The sequence below is a fragment of the Falco biarmicus genome, chromosome 1 (genome assembly GCF_023638135.1).
Source record: "Falco biarmicus isolate bFalBia1 chromosome 1, bFalBia1.pri, whole genome shotgun sequence".
Classification (NCBI taxonomy): Eukaryota; Metazoa; Chordata; class Aves; order Falconiformes; family Falconidae; genus Falco; species Falco biarmicus.
The window spans coordinates 123,981,265-123,994,062 of record NC_079288.1 but is presented as its reverse complement, the minus strand read 5'-3'; positions in this window follow the sequence as shown (position 1 = coordinate 123,994,062).

Below are 12,798 nucleotides of genomic sequence, written 5' to 3'. Positions count from 1 at the left end.
ATATAAGAATATGTATATAACCACATATAAATCATGCATGTTCATTAGACAAACTATTTACTTTGTTAAATTGTTTACTTTTTTCAATGTATGTTTAATTATATGTTCTAAACATTTTTGCCTATATATGCTATAAGAGTAATTCAATTTAAATGTACAGGATAGTATCTCACCTAGTAAAATTTTCAGAAGTAACAGCTAAAGAAAGATATAGATAATTTTTAAGGTTTCTGTTTCTTGCATTCACTTCAAAATACTCTGATAGTTTTTTATCCAGAGTTTAAAAAAAAATATTTTATACTTGTTTAATATTTCCCCAATGATTTTGTTTGTCTGTAAGTAAACGGGAGTTCACACACACACCCAACAAAGCAAGTCTTCTTTATCACCAGTTATATTGGCTTATCATAGAACAACTTTCATATACCTTGCCTCATCCTAAGGACAAGCCTGTCAATACATTCTGTTGTTAAATCATTATGGTCCTGATGCCTATTTTGGACCACATTCTCATGTTCCTCATACGTTGGCTTTTAGTGAGATTTATTCAGGAGTGCAGTCATTAAGATTTTCTGTCCCTATTTATGTCTGGAAAACCAGATCAAACCTGGGATTCAGGGCTTTAAAGGACTCCCATTGCACTGGCAGCATACCTGTAGTTCTTCTCTTCATACTGCAGAACACGTGTTGTGGTAGTCTCTGATACTCAAGCTATTCTTTGTAAGCAGAATATGTAAGTGAATGGCCTTCAACTTAAGAATGTGGTTTTGGAAAGTATATGTTTCTGCTTCACATCCTTTGCAGAATTTTGATCATTTTTGTTAATCATTGGGTCCCACTGTCTCTCTCTGTGTATATAGATTTTGTTTCCTGTGGGAGAAGGGAGTATATACATGAAGTTATATTTATATAAAGTAATATTTATGGGCCCTCCTAAGATCTTCCAGCTGAACAGGCAAAGTAAAAACACTAACCAGAGAAGGGGAAAAAGTGGAAACAGGGTATTTTTGTGCTTCCCCATGAGTATATGTGAAAAATCTGGCACAGAAGAGCGCTACTTCTAGGATCTCTGAAATCAGTGTTACATTTGTAGAAGCTCACAGGTTTCTTACTGAGACAATTCAGGACTCTACTGTTGGGGTATGAGTTACAGTACATTATGTTTGAGGAAACAGTAGTAAGAGATACAGAGGATGTAGGCCTGGTGGGTTCGGGTGGTGGTTTCAGTGAAATCTGTGTGGGGTTTGTGCTGAGATGTGCTACCTGTTGGATCTCAGTTTGAGAAGATGCAGCCTTGCTGAACATTGATCACTGCACTGAAACTAGGAATATCACAGCTTGCAGAAGATTACAATAATATGAATATTAAACATTTGCCCTATCTGGAAACTTTCAGTTCTCAGCTGATGATATTTTTCTACGCGAATGTACTGACTATCAGTATCTGACAGGAAAACAGTAATTTCTGACCACATTCTCCTTCTGGACGGAGTAGGTGGTTCAATAGCAACAACACTGAGATGTAATTGCTGGTGTAGTGTATTGAAACTAGTGAAAAAGCATGGTATTTTCAGCTACTAACCATGCACTTTCTCTCCCTCCCTTTCTCTCTCTGGCTCATTCACAAAAAGATCAAATTTTCAGTGTTCCTATCTTGATACATTCTGTAAGAATTTACATGTAATAGAATTGTAATTGCTGAATTCTTCACATGTTCAGAGGAAACATATTTTAGAAGTTGAATATAACTACAGTAGGGCTGCTTAAGAAAACAGTGCAAATTATTGTGAAGGGGGCCTGTATGTGCTACCTCCACTCTACTTGTTTAGAAGTAGCACTTCTGTTCTGAAATGCCATGAAGGAATCATACTGCTTGATGTATAGCTGTCATCCAGTTATCTTACAAAACCTTCTAAAACCTTACTGGCTTCTAAAAGACAGTAGATGATACTTGTATATAACACTTACATATTTTTTATATATATATGTTTATATAGTACCTGTAATGTAATATATATATATGTCTTACTATATATAATACTACATAATGTGTGGTGGGTTAGGAAAAAAAAGTATAGCAGTGAGGGACAGGTCTGATTAAATTCTGAAGCTGTATGTTGGTACACAGAAAGATAATGTTAATGGAGAAATTAATCATTATCAAAACTGTAGTTTTGGTGCTCTTCATGGTAACGGTAATATGGAGGAAAAAAATACGGTCAGAGAAGTTACAAAACAAGGAGTGAAAACTTTCCCGCAAAATAGGAATCGTTCTTTCAAGTTGCTTGTGTAGAAGAGTCTGGAAAGCAACATAAAGAGTTTAATAGCATGTGCTTGAACATCAAAAGCTTAGAAGAGTAATTGGAGTCCTTTCGCAAACTCTTTAAGATCCTTTTGCTTCTCTGCTTCCTATCTTTCTATAGTCTTTACATCTCTCAGTGATGATGGTTTTACTCCACCTTTTGTTACATTGTATGCCACAAAGACTTCAGATGATTCTTTATGCACTTGAAGTTTCAAACAGTGTTTTATTTTACAGGCAGAAAGAAAAAGTGGGGGGAAATATAAACAAATATACATAAATGTCATCATTATATTTGTTCTGTTTAGTCTGTTCTCTTTATCTATTCAACAACTAGAATGCAGGTCAAAGTAGATTTGAGTCCTATTTTCTAAATAATAACTCAGAAATTATTTTGGGAAAAAATCCTGATTATTCCCCCATGAATAACTATTGCCTAATTTCACTATTTCTGTATGCAGTTCTTATCAGGAAGGCAGGAGGTCTTCAAGATGGATAGGACTTCTTCGTTGTGTAACTGAATAATTAACACACACGCACATGTATACACATACTATCTTTTTACAAAAGAAAAAATTAAATTTTAAAAGGGACGTAGTTAGCCTTAAATTCTATTGCTGTCTGGATAATGTCTGACAAGAGGAGACAGTGCCTGTCTATTTGATATTAAAAGTGAAGAGGTGAAAATAGCTCTGCACCCAATCCCATTAGTTACCTGAAGATGAATAAACTGAGAGACTGAGAATCCCTTCCTGCAGCACCATTTGGTTCGTAGCAATGGTAAGTTTCGGTGAAACAAAAACAGGTTTTAGGAAGTCTACAGAAGTGTGACATGGTTTCCTGACATCCTTTTATATTCTGGAATTTTCATGCCTGAAGTTACACGGCACTGGTAGTGGTGTCAATGTGGTGATCTGTCTCATGGATACTCACTGAAGCCAGGCAGTAATCCCAAGAAATACCGTTTGCGTTAGTTAACAATTTTTATTAAGTCTTGTAACCATTTTCTAACCAACTTTGCCCCCATAAGGACTTTCTGTCTTCTGATAGAAGAATAATTGTGCATTATGTATACATGTGAATGAAGCCCCTGGACCTGAATTCCTTTGTATGTGAATGGATTTCTGTAGCCACATGCCCTGATTTATGCCACAGCTTCTCGATTCTGGCCAGAAACAGTCTCCATTCATGAAGGTGCTGAAGATACTTTTTAATAGTAGATGACATAATTTCTATTTTAGTATTCTGCACCTTCCAGTATAAACCTTGTGATACATATATACACGCATACAGTGACATAAAGGCACTACACACTGTATCCAGACCTTGTGAACCCCACAGACTGTAAATTAAATAATTTAATATTTGAATTTTAGACTGGGCAATATTTTCTTTGGTTAGGACAGCAGTTTTCTGATTAATGTTTTTAATTTTAAGCAATGTCTAATACACACAATAATAAAAGTGACAGTTCAGCTTCTAATGAGTTACGGGTGTTTCTGAGAATACACAAGAGGTTTTAAAGAGACTTTCAAAGTTTATGTTTACAGAACAGAAGCCCACAAATTAACCCAAATACATTTTTCTCATCTTTTGCTATGTTAGTGGATCTCTAGCTTTAATAATCTCAATGTTGCATTTATAAATAGTGCTTGCACTTTCAAGGCTGTGTTCCAGTTAAAACAGTAAAATAACATTAAAAGAGTAAAATAATATTTGCAATTGATTGCAGTGATAATGAGGAGGAAAGTAACACATGCAGGACTATTAATGGTACCATTTCATCAAGCTTAGTACAAAAATAATACATGTTGAAAGAATGAAAGTAACCCATGCACACACACCACTTTTTTCTTAACTCCCACAACTCTGATGTATGTCAGTGCTTCATACACAGAATCCACAAGTCCCATTTGGACCTGGGTTACGCCTTTCACTATTGACCCACTTTTCTGGCACTGGAGCAGGGCTACTTTTCATCCTTTCGTGTTAGTCTTTAACTGATGTGGAGGATCTCTGCTCTGTGAGGTGGAGGATGGCATTGCCCTCAAGTATTCACCCCAGCCTCTGCATTTGTCCAATTCCAGGCGAGTGAGATGAATGTCCTGCTGTACAAAGAAGTGTCTTAAAACCAATTGTGCAATAAAATTGTTCTGTTTAATACTGTTAGGTTTACCAAACCAGCTTTTCAGATGTTAGCCTTTTCTCAGCAGCATTTACAGACAATGTCAGGAAACAATAGCCTATCTCAGTGGATATTGTACCTTGTGGAAGTGAATGTATTAAACATAGGGTAGACAGCAGTGTCGATCCCCATGCCGATGTAAATATAAATAAACACCCACTGTGGTTTTTCTGTTTTCCCCAGCTGACCTCCGCTGTTGTAGCTGAGCTTTTCTCTTGTGATATTTGCCAGGTTATATAAAAAAGAGATGCCTTCTGGCTGAAATGCTGAAACATAAAGCCTGTTCTCAGACTGTGGAAGCCTGATGGATGTGAAACAGCTGGCGGTCTGTGGCTGGGCTCTGAAAGGAAATCTGAGAGATGCAATTGGTGCTATGGTCAAAAGTAAAAGATGAATAAATTTTTCAGATTTAGACTGATGTATAGAAATCTGCACCATGTGAATCTGCTGATTCAGGTATTTTTAAGAACATATATAGAGATGATTTATTGGAGCGGAACATTAGAATTGGGTATTTCCTGGTAAATCGAACTGGCATTTAACATACAAAAGGGGCAATATATTACAAAAATATATTTTTGCTTTGAAATATCTGGCATCTCAGGTAGCCTGTGCTGCAAATAACTGAGGTATGCAGATCTTACTAGAAAAAAAGTACAAAGAAGTTTACTTGGAAAGAAAAGGGGAGTGGAGAGTGAAAAATTTGATATGAAGAGAACAGAAAGGGAAGTCTGTGATGCATCCAGGAAATGGTGAGAAAGAACGAGGAAAGGCCAGAAAAGAAAGTGGGGAAGTGCTGTCACTGACAATGGACAGCAGGCACAAAATCAAAGAAAAGACAGCATTTAATGCTCTAGATACAAATCACATCGTACTGGCTGTTGGTTTATCTAACAAGAGGTATAGGATTTGCTTATGAGGCTGATTAAGGAAAGAAAGTGCTAGTATGTTATCAGGGAATACAGTAGAAGTGAAAACCTCAGGCATCTCCAAGAGCAACTAAAATGATTCATGAAGTAAGTGAGGCAGACGTAAGATTTCTTTTTCTAGGAGGAAAAAGTTGGTCAGACAACAAAAAACAGAAAAATATTAGTTGGGGAATAAGATCATGGAAGAAATAGAGATAAAATTAAATAAGCTTAGATATTCTAAGGATATTTCAGAATGTTCAGATAGGGAACAGGCAGGGTAGAAATGCAGAATTCTTAATAATTATATTTACCTCACTGGAAAAGACTGTAAAAGAAAGATAAGGTAAAATCAGGATTCTGCTGAAGTCAGTGTCCAAAATCTTCAAAAAAAGCCAGGATTTCACTCAAAAGGCACAAAAGCATGCAGAAGAATTTATTAGAAATCAGCAGATAGCAACCTAATGAGCTAATAAAAAGGAGGAAATGGTTTAGAAGTGTAGAGACAGGAAAGAGAATACACTTGAAGTAGAAAGTTCAGAATAGCAATCACAAATCTCAGAGAAGTTGTGTTTTCCTGGCATGATATAATTGTGATTTAAACACCAATGAAATTTATAAATGGAGATTTAAAATTACTTCTATTTCATGTGTATACAAAGCTGAATATGTATTTGGTGTATTCAGATAGGTGAGTTATGCATTTGTGTATATATTTAGCAAATTTAAGTCAGGGCTGATATTTAACTAGGCGTTACAATAGACCTCAGTTAAAATCACTTATGTACAGATTTAGAATACAGTTGCAGAAATCATCTTTTTCAGAATACTCTAAAAAGTAGAACTGTAACTATGAAAAAGTTAAATACCCTTTTATTTATATTATTAAATACCATTTTATTTTATAATCTATTATACTTGTTATTTTTGTTTTCTCAGCATAAAATGGCTGGTAAATAGTCACATACATTTAATCTCTAAAAGTTTCCTAATCTGCAAATATGCTGAAGGACCTTTGGATCCTACATGGAATATATATGAAGTACAAATAGCTGTCTGACATCGTGACCTGCAAAATCTCTTTTCAGCCAGGTGAAATCCTGCAGAAATTTCAGCTTCCTAGAATTTTCTGGGTTTGTTTTGGATTTATTCACAATAACCTCACCCTTTCAGATGTGAGAAGTGTATCAATATGCAAACTTGCTTGTTCTTGCTATGTCTTTTGAAAAGTTTAATCCGGTATGTAAACTCAGATCTCAAAATGCAGATGCAGCTACATCTCCCGTTCAGCAAAGTAATTCCATGACTAACACACCAGTTTCCTTTGGGTGATTGGAATTAATGGTTTTGTATCAAGGTTTTATCAGGAGCTCGCCTATTTTCAGACAGTGGACACCCAGAAAGAGTTGCTAGGACCACCCTTGGAAGTGGGACAGAACCTTAAAGCAAGACACTGGATCAAGGATTTTCCAACAGTGTTTCTCTATGGATTCTACATGTGATCATGGTATACCTTCTTGAGAGAGCACGTAGGGTCTCTTTCTTCTGGCTTGCTGTCTGACTTCATGAGACATTTAGGTGTGTCGTATTTTGAGAAAATGTATCTTTCTGCCAAACTGATTAGAAGTATCCAAGAAGTTCAAAAGTTCCCAGGAGACTAGAAGAGAAGTGTAGAGATGGTGCAATCACATAAAACTAATTCCCTGTTATCCGTTTAATCATATTTGTAGGTTTAAAATTCATCCCATCATAATGAAAATAGAAGATTAAAAAAAAAAAAAGTGTGGTATTTTTGAGCACACTTCTGTAATTACTGTTTTCTTAAAGGAAAAAATCCAAGACAATGTCGGCTGCATCTTGAATGCCTTGTCTGCCCTGTGCATGTTGTGTTTACAGCCATATTTAACACAGAAGTCTTGCATTTAATTTATGGAAGAAGCTACGATATGATACATTCCCAGCTTTCTAGCTTCGTAGCTATCATTTAATGATCCAGTAACTGTTTCAGTGCCACACAGTATTTCAGGCATTATCTAAAGTATGGTTTTTATATGCTTTTATACAATGCAGGAAATTAAAATCAAATTAAGGGAAATTCTATGTATATGTAGAAAAATTATCGTTATGTTTCCTTGACATAGTCTTAAACTGACTTTACCAGTCAAGTTGTCAGAGGGAATGCTCACATCCATGTTACACAGAGTTCCCTTGTACATTAGGAAAAAGGTATATTATTTTATAACGCTGGTATATAACGATGGGCAGTTGTAACACAGACAGGAACTCTTCTTAAATAATATTGTAACTTTCTTTGTGTGACTGACCAAGAAAAAAACAGTACTAAAAGGTGGGTGCAGTAGGAATAACACTTTCCTTGGAAAGCGAGGATCTTCTGACCATGTTTTCTCTTCAAGCCAGCGCTGCGTGCCACAGCCCCAGTGGGTACCGGGTGCCGCATCCCGATGGGTGCCGCATCCTGGTGGGTACCGCGTCCCAGTGGGTGCTGCATCCATCCCGGCGGGTGCCGCGTCCTGGTGGGTGCTGCATCCTGGTGGGTGCCATGTGCCGCTCCTGCGCAGGCACTCAGCCCTGGCTCCAAAGCTCTTTGCAGGCGTTATTATAGCGCTGGGGTGTATTTGCCTCTTTGCATTGCTCTTGCAAAATCACGAAGGCTTGCTTGCACCTTTGAATACCAGATTACCTTTTTTCTAACCCAAAATTCACATAACTGATGGGCTTTTATAGATAGGACTGCTCACAGTCCTGGGAAAAATTTGTACTCCAGCAACTACATTGCTTTGCCCTGTGATTCTACCCAAGGTTACTGGCAGTGCAGTAAGGGAGAGTTGCAGGGAATATTTCTTCAGTTTTTGCAGTATACAGCTTGGCACGTGTGCTGGCTTTGGCTGGGACAGAGTTAATTTTCTTCACAGTAGCTAGTATGGGGCTCTGGGTTCGGTTTGTGCTGGAAACAGAGCTGGTAACACAGGGATGTTCCCCTTATCGCTGATCAGCGCTTACCCCGAGCCGAGGCCGTTTCTGCCCCTCACCCCCCACCAGCGAGCAGGGGGGGGCACAAGGAGCTGGGGGGGCACAGCTGGCACAGCTGGACACAGCTGGCCCACGGGGCAGCCGATGCTCAGCAGATACACCTGGGGGCAGGAGAAGGAAGGGGGGGACGTTCGCAGTGACGGCGTTTGTCCTCCCAAGTCACCGTTAGGTGTGACGGGGCCCGGCTGCCCTGGGGATGGCTGAGCCCCTGCCCGGGGGACGTGGGGAGTGAATTCCTCGCTTGTGCATACGGCTTTTGCTTTACCCATTAACCTGTCATTACCCCAACCCACCAGTTTCCTCACTTTTACTCTTCCGATTCTCTCCCCCATCCTGCTGTGGGGACAGTGAGCGAGCGGCTGCGCGGGGCTGAGTTGCCGGCTGGGGTTAAACCACGGCAGCATGGTAGGTTAAACAACTAACAAGAAGACTTGCTCTGCTACAGAGGCATATAAACTGGAGGACCCGAAATGCTCCTTTCCATTGTAGGCTCCTCTCAGCAACCCACCAGACAGTACAAGACGGTCTGCAGAAGACCTGAGGCAGGCAGTTAAGGGAGTTTATGTCCTGAAATGTCTCAGGAAAGACTGAGCAGAGGACAATCCTCAAAGCCCTTTGACCATTTCCAGCGGGAACTACTAATAGGCATGCAAAAATATATAATATGAAGTAGAGCTGAAAATAAGCATGTTTTATCAAGAGTCATAATAATGAATTGCATGTGTGTAAATTGCAGCCAATTTTAAAACAAATGTTGAATTTTGATTGTTGTGAATACAGAACACATTCTCATTTATATTGTTTGATTAAAAATCATTACTTCGCCTATAATTGCCATAATTTATCACATTGTTAAAATTTGCCAGTAATATGGTACTATTTGTCTACAGTTCCACTCTAATTGCACATAATTAATTATTCTCTTTGCTCAATTGCTAATTGCCTTTAACATACACTTAAATACAAACATAAAAATACCACTTCAAAGAGAACAGAAAAATAATTTGTTAAACTTCTTATATCTGTTATAACTGTGTTTTTTTAAAGGAGGGATTGCTAAAAGTATTAAAGGAGTAGATCATGACTGTGTAAATGATGAGGGAGAAATTCCCATGCTCGGTTTCTATTCACTTGAGTGTAACTGAGCTACATAACCAGGTAGATTGCAGTGTACGAGGTGACAGTTTATAGGAGGTATGAACAAAAAATCTGGTTTCGAATATCAATAATCTTACTCTTACCTCTTTGAAAACACAGGTTTTATTGTCCTGAGGCTGAAGGAGGGAAGGCCCCAACCTTGACACAACAGCGCTTGCTAATAAAAGCCTGGTTTACAGCACCATCAGATCCATGGGTTTGCCCTTTTTGACCAAGGGGTCTTGTGCAGCTGTAGAGAAAGCAAAACACTTGGTATTTTCTCAGTGCATCAGTGTGAAGAAATAAAATTTTATGTGATTTCACTCAAAATTACACCTTTAAATGCAATTTATAACACCATGCTTAGAAAGAACCAAGTAATAGTCTAAGCAGACCAAAATCATAACATCAAAATATAAATATTTTTCCTGAAATCAGCTACCTCTAGAACTTAGGAGTGTTTCATAGTCAGGTAGTTACTATAATCCAACAAATACCTGTTATCCCTGGTGCATATATGTATGCATGTATGTGTACATTTCTAGTCCTGCAGTCTGAGATAAGCTTGAGAGTCTCTCCAGTTCAGATTTAATATGCTGTGTATCAGTAATCAGTTTGCACTACTAGCATGTCTCAGGTATTACTAAGAGGAGCTGTTACAAGACAGCTGGTCAACAGAGTTGGGTTTTCTTATTAGCTTAAAAGTACAAAAACCATGTATATGTATTTTATAATAATTATTTTGAGAGTAACACTAATTGGAGAAAATAGTTTAATGGACTTATAAATGGATAAGAACAAACTGTACCTTCAAAGATGATTGCAGCTCGCTTAGGACTCAGAATGCAGTCCCATTTTCATTCTCAGTATGAATTGAGATTGTATTGTACAGTACATAAATGATTTTCCTTGGCTTTTTAAAAGGCAGTATGTATTAATATTTTAAACTGAAGTAATTGCTTCTTGTTCAGCAATGGGTTTCATTTATGAGTGTTTATCTCCAGCAAATGGAAAGTATGGTTAATCTAAGTTAAAAATGGATTCTTTAAATAGCTCTAATTACATTCTGTTTATATTTGTATGTTTTAGACACTTAAGATTTAATCGGTAACAGTTCTAACAAACCATAATGTTTATTAGCTGGTTTTAAATTATTGTTATGGATGGTAGTTCAATGAGAAAATAAATGATGATTTGTCTACTATAATGCATGGTAAATAAAAGATGGACCAACACAGAAAGAGAAATTATATATTATATCATTTGATTTCTATATTAGAAACACAGGCAGAATGGAAGAAAACTTGAAAAAAGAAGGAACCATCTTCCATTTCTCAATTCACTTTTACAAATTCTTTGTAATTTTCCATGTTTGCTTGTTTGAATCAAAACTTTGGAGCATTACTGTTCTTTTAACTTTATTTTCCATCTAATCGCAATTAGATACTGGCACTCTCTTAAACACTATTAACTGTACACTCCCAAATCATATCTTGTAAACTAGATTTTCAACAGCAACTGAAATTACTATAAGCAATTATACATTCTTGAAGGGACGAGGTACACAATTATTACCAAAGCCCCTATTTTATTGTCTTGCATTAACACCATGCAAGTAAGGAGATGAGTTCTTCGATAACCAGAAATTTTTTTTTTGCAATGAACTATTCACATCAGCAGAAAGACATGGCACAAAGTATATAGTAGAATAAAACGGTAATCTTAAATCCTCTTTTAGCCAGACCTATCCAGAAAATGTATAAGGACTGACTGAAAACTAATTATCTTAGGTTGAATAATATATGATATTTAATGAGATTACTTTTTAAAAATAAACTATCAAGAGGTTGTTTACTCAAATACTGTAAAGCGCAATACTAAAATACATTGAATGTTGAAAGGTAGAAAAAACTCTCAGTTCTTTTAATTAGAAGTAATGAATCCAAAATGAAAATGAGCCTGGATTATATTGGTGTTACATATCTCTAGACATTCAGGGTAGAGTTCTGCTGCTCAGGGTAATACTGCAACCAAAACCTGGTGACTTAAATACATGGAGCCAGATTCCCTGGTTGGCTTTGCAATGTTCTTGGGATTTCCGGAAAGAGGTTAGAAAGAGGCTGTTGCAGTACATGTTTGCCTGGCAGTGCTCCAGAAGGTTGGGCTGTTCAGGATTACCAGCATGCCCTGCCAAGAAATGCCTGACGTACTGTGTGTGATGCTGGAACGGTGGGGGTGAGCGGGCAGGGTATGCCCCCTCCACATCAGCAGAATTCTTCTTCCATAAGGGGAGTTGTCAGCAGAGTTGTATCTGCCTTTTGTTAACACGATTTCATGCATTTTTTTAATATAACTGAATTTTATTAATCTAAAAACGGGCAGTGGCACTATACATTTGTTCAATGTTTTCAACCGATTTTCTGTAAATACAAAGTCTTGCAGTCACATTATGCACTTCTGCATTTCCATCTACTTCTCTCCCACCTCCTCAATAACTTTGAAACTCAAGTGCTTAAACTAAATTTAACAGGGGCTAGAGGTCTCAAAAATAATTATGTTCTTACAACCTCCAGGAAAAGAGAACACATATTGCCTCTGAATTCCCCATTAGAGAGAAAACAGGCAACAGGAGATCAATCCCAGTCAGACACTGGAGAACCTGGGCGGGGGGAAAATGCATTGGAAACCTCCTGACTAAAGGAAACCTTCAGCATTTCCACCTTCTTAGACAGCTAAATCAACCACAAGTCCCAGTGACAGTGGAAAAGCGTTTGTTTTTTTCTGGTACTTCAGAGTTAGTTATTATATGAACATTCAGAGGAAAAGAATACCTTTGAATTGGTTAAAAAACATTTAATGATTAATTCCAAGCTATTCACTGGTGATATTTGAAAGCATTCTTTGAAAAATACAATTTCTACAATCTGTAGAATTATTCTGCTTCTATTACAGTTACACTGTGTACTTAGACATTAAATGGAATAGCTCTTTGCTCCTAGTTAAGCTTATTTGATCTGAAAAAATTAACAAGGTTTAATAAAATCTAACTTTGAATTAGTTGATTAAAGCTGAGTCTCTTAAAGTATGTGATTTCCCTCTGTGCTTCAGATAATCTTATTTTCTTATCTGATCTAGTTGTTCAAGGCCATATGGAGATTTCCAAGTCACTAGTAGAATATTAAATTAATTTAAGCAAATCTGATTTGCTTTAATTT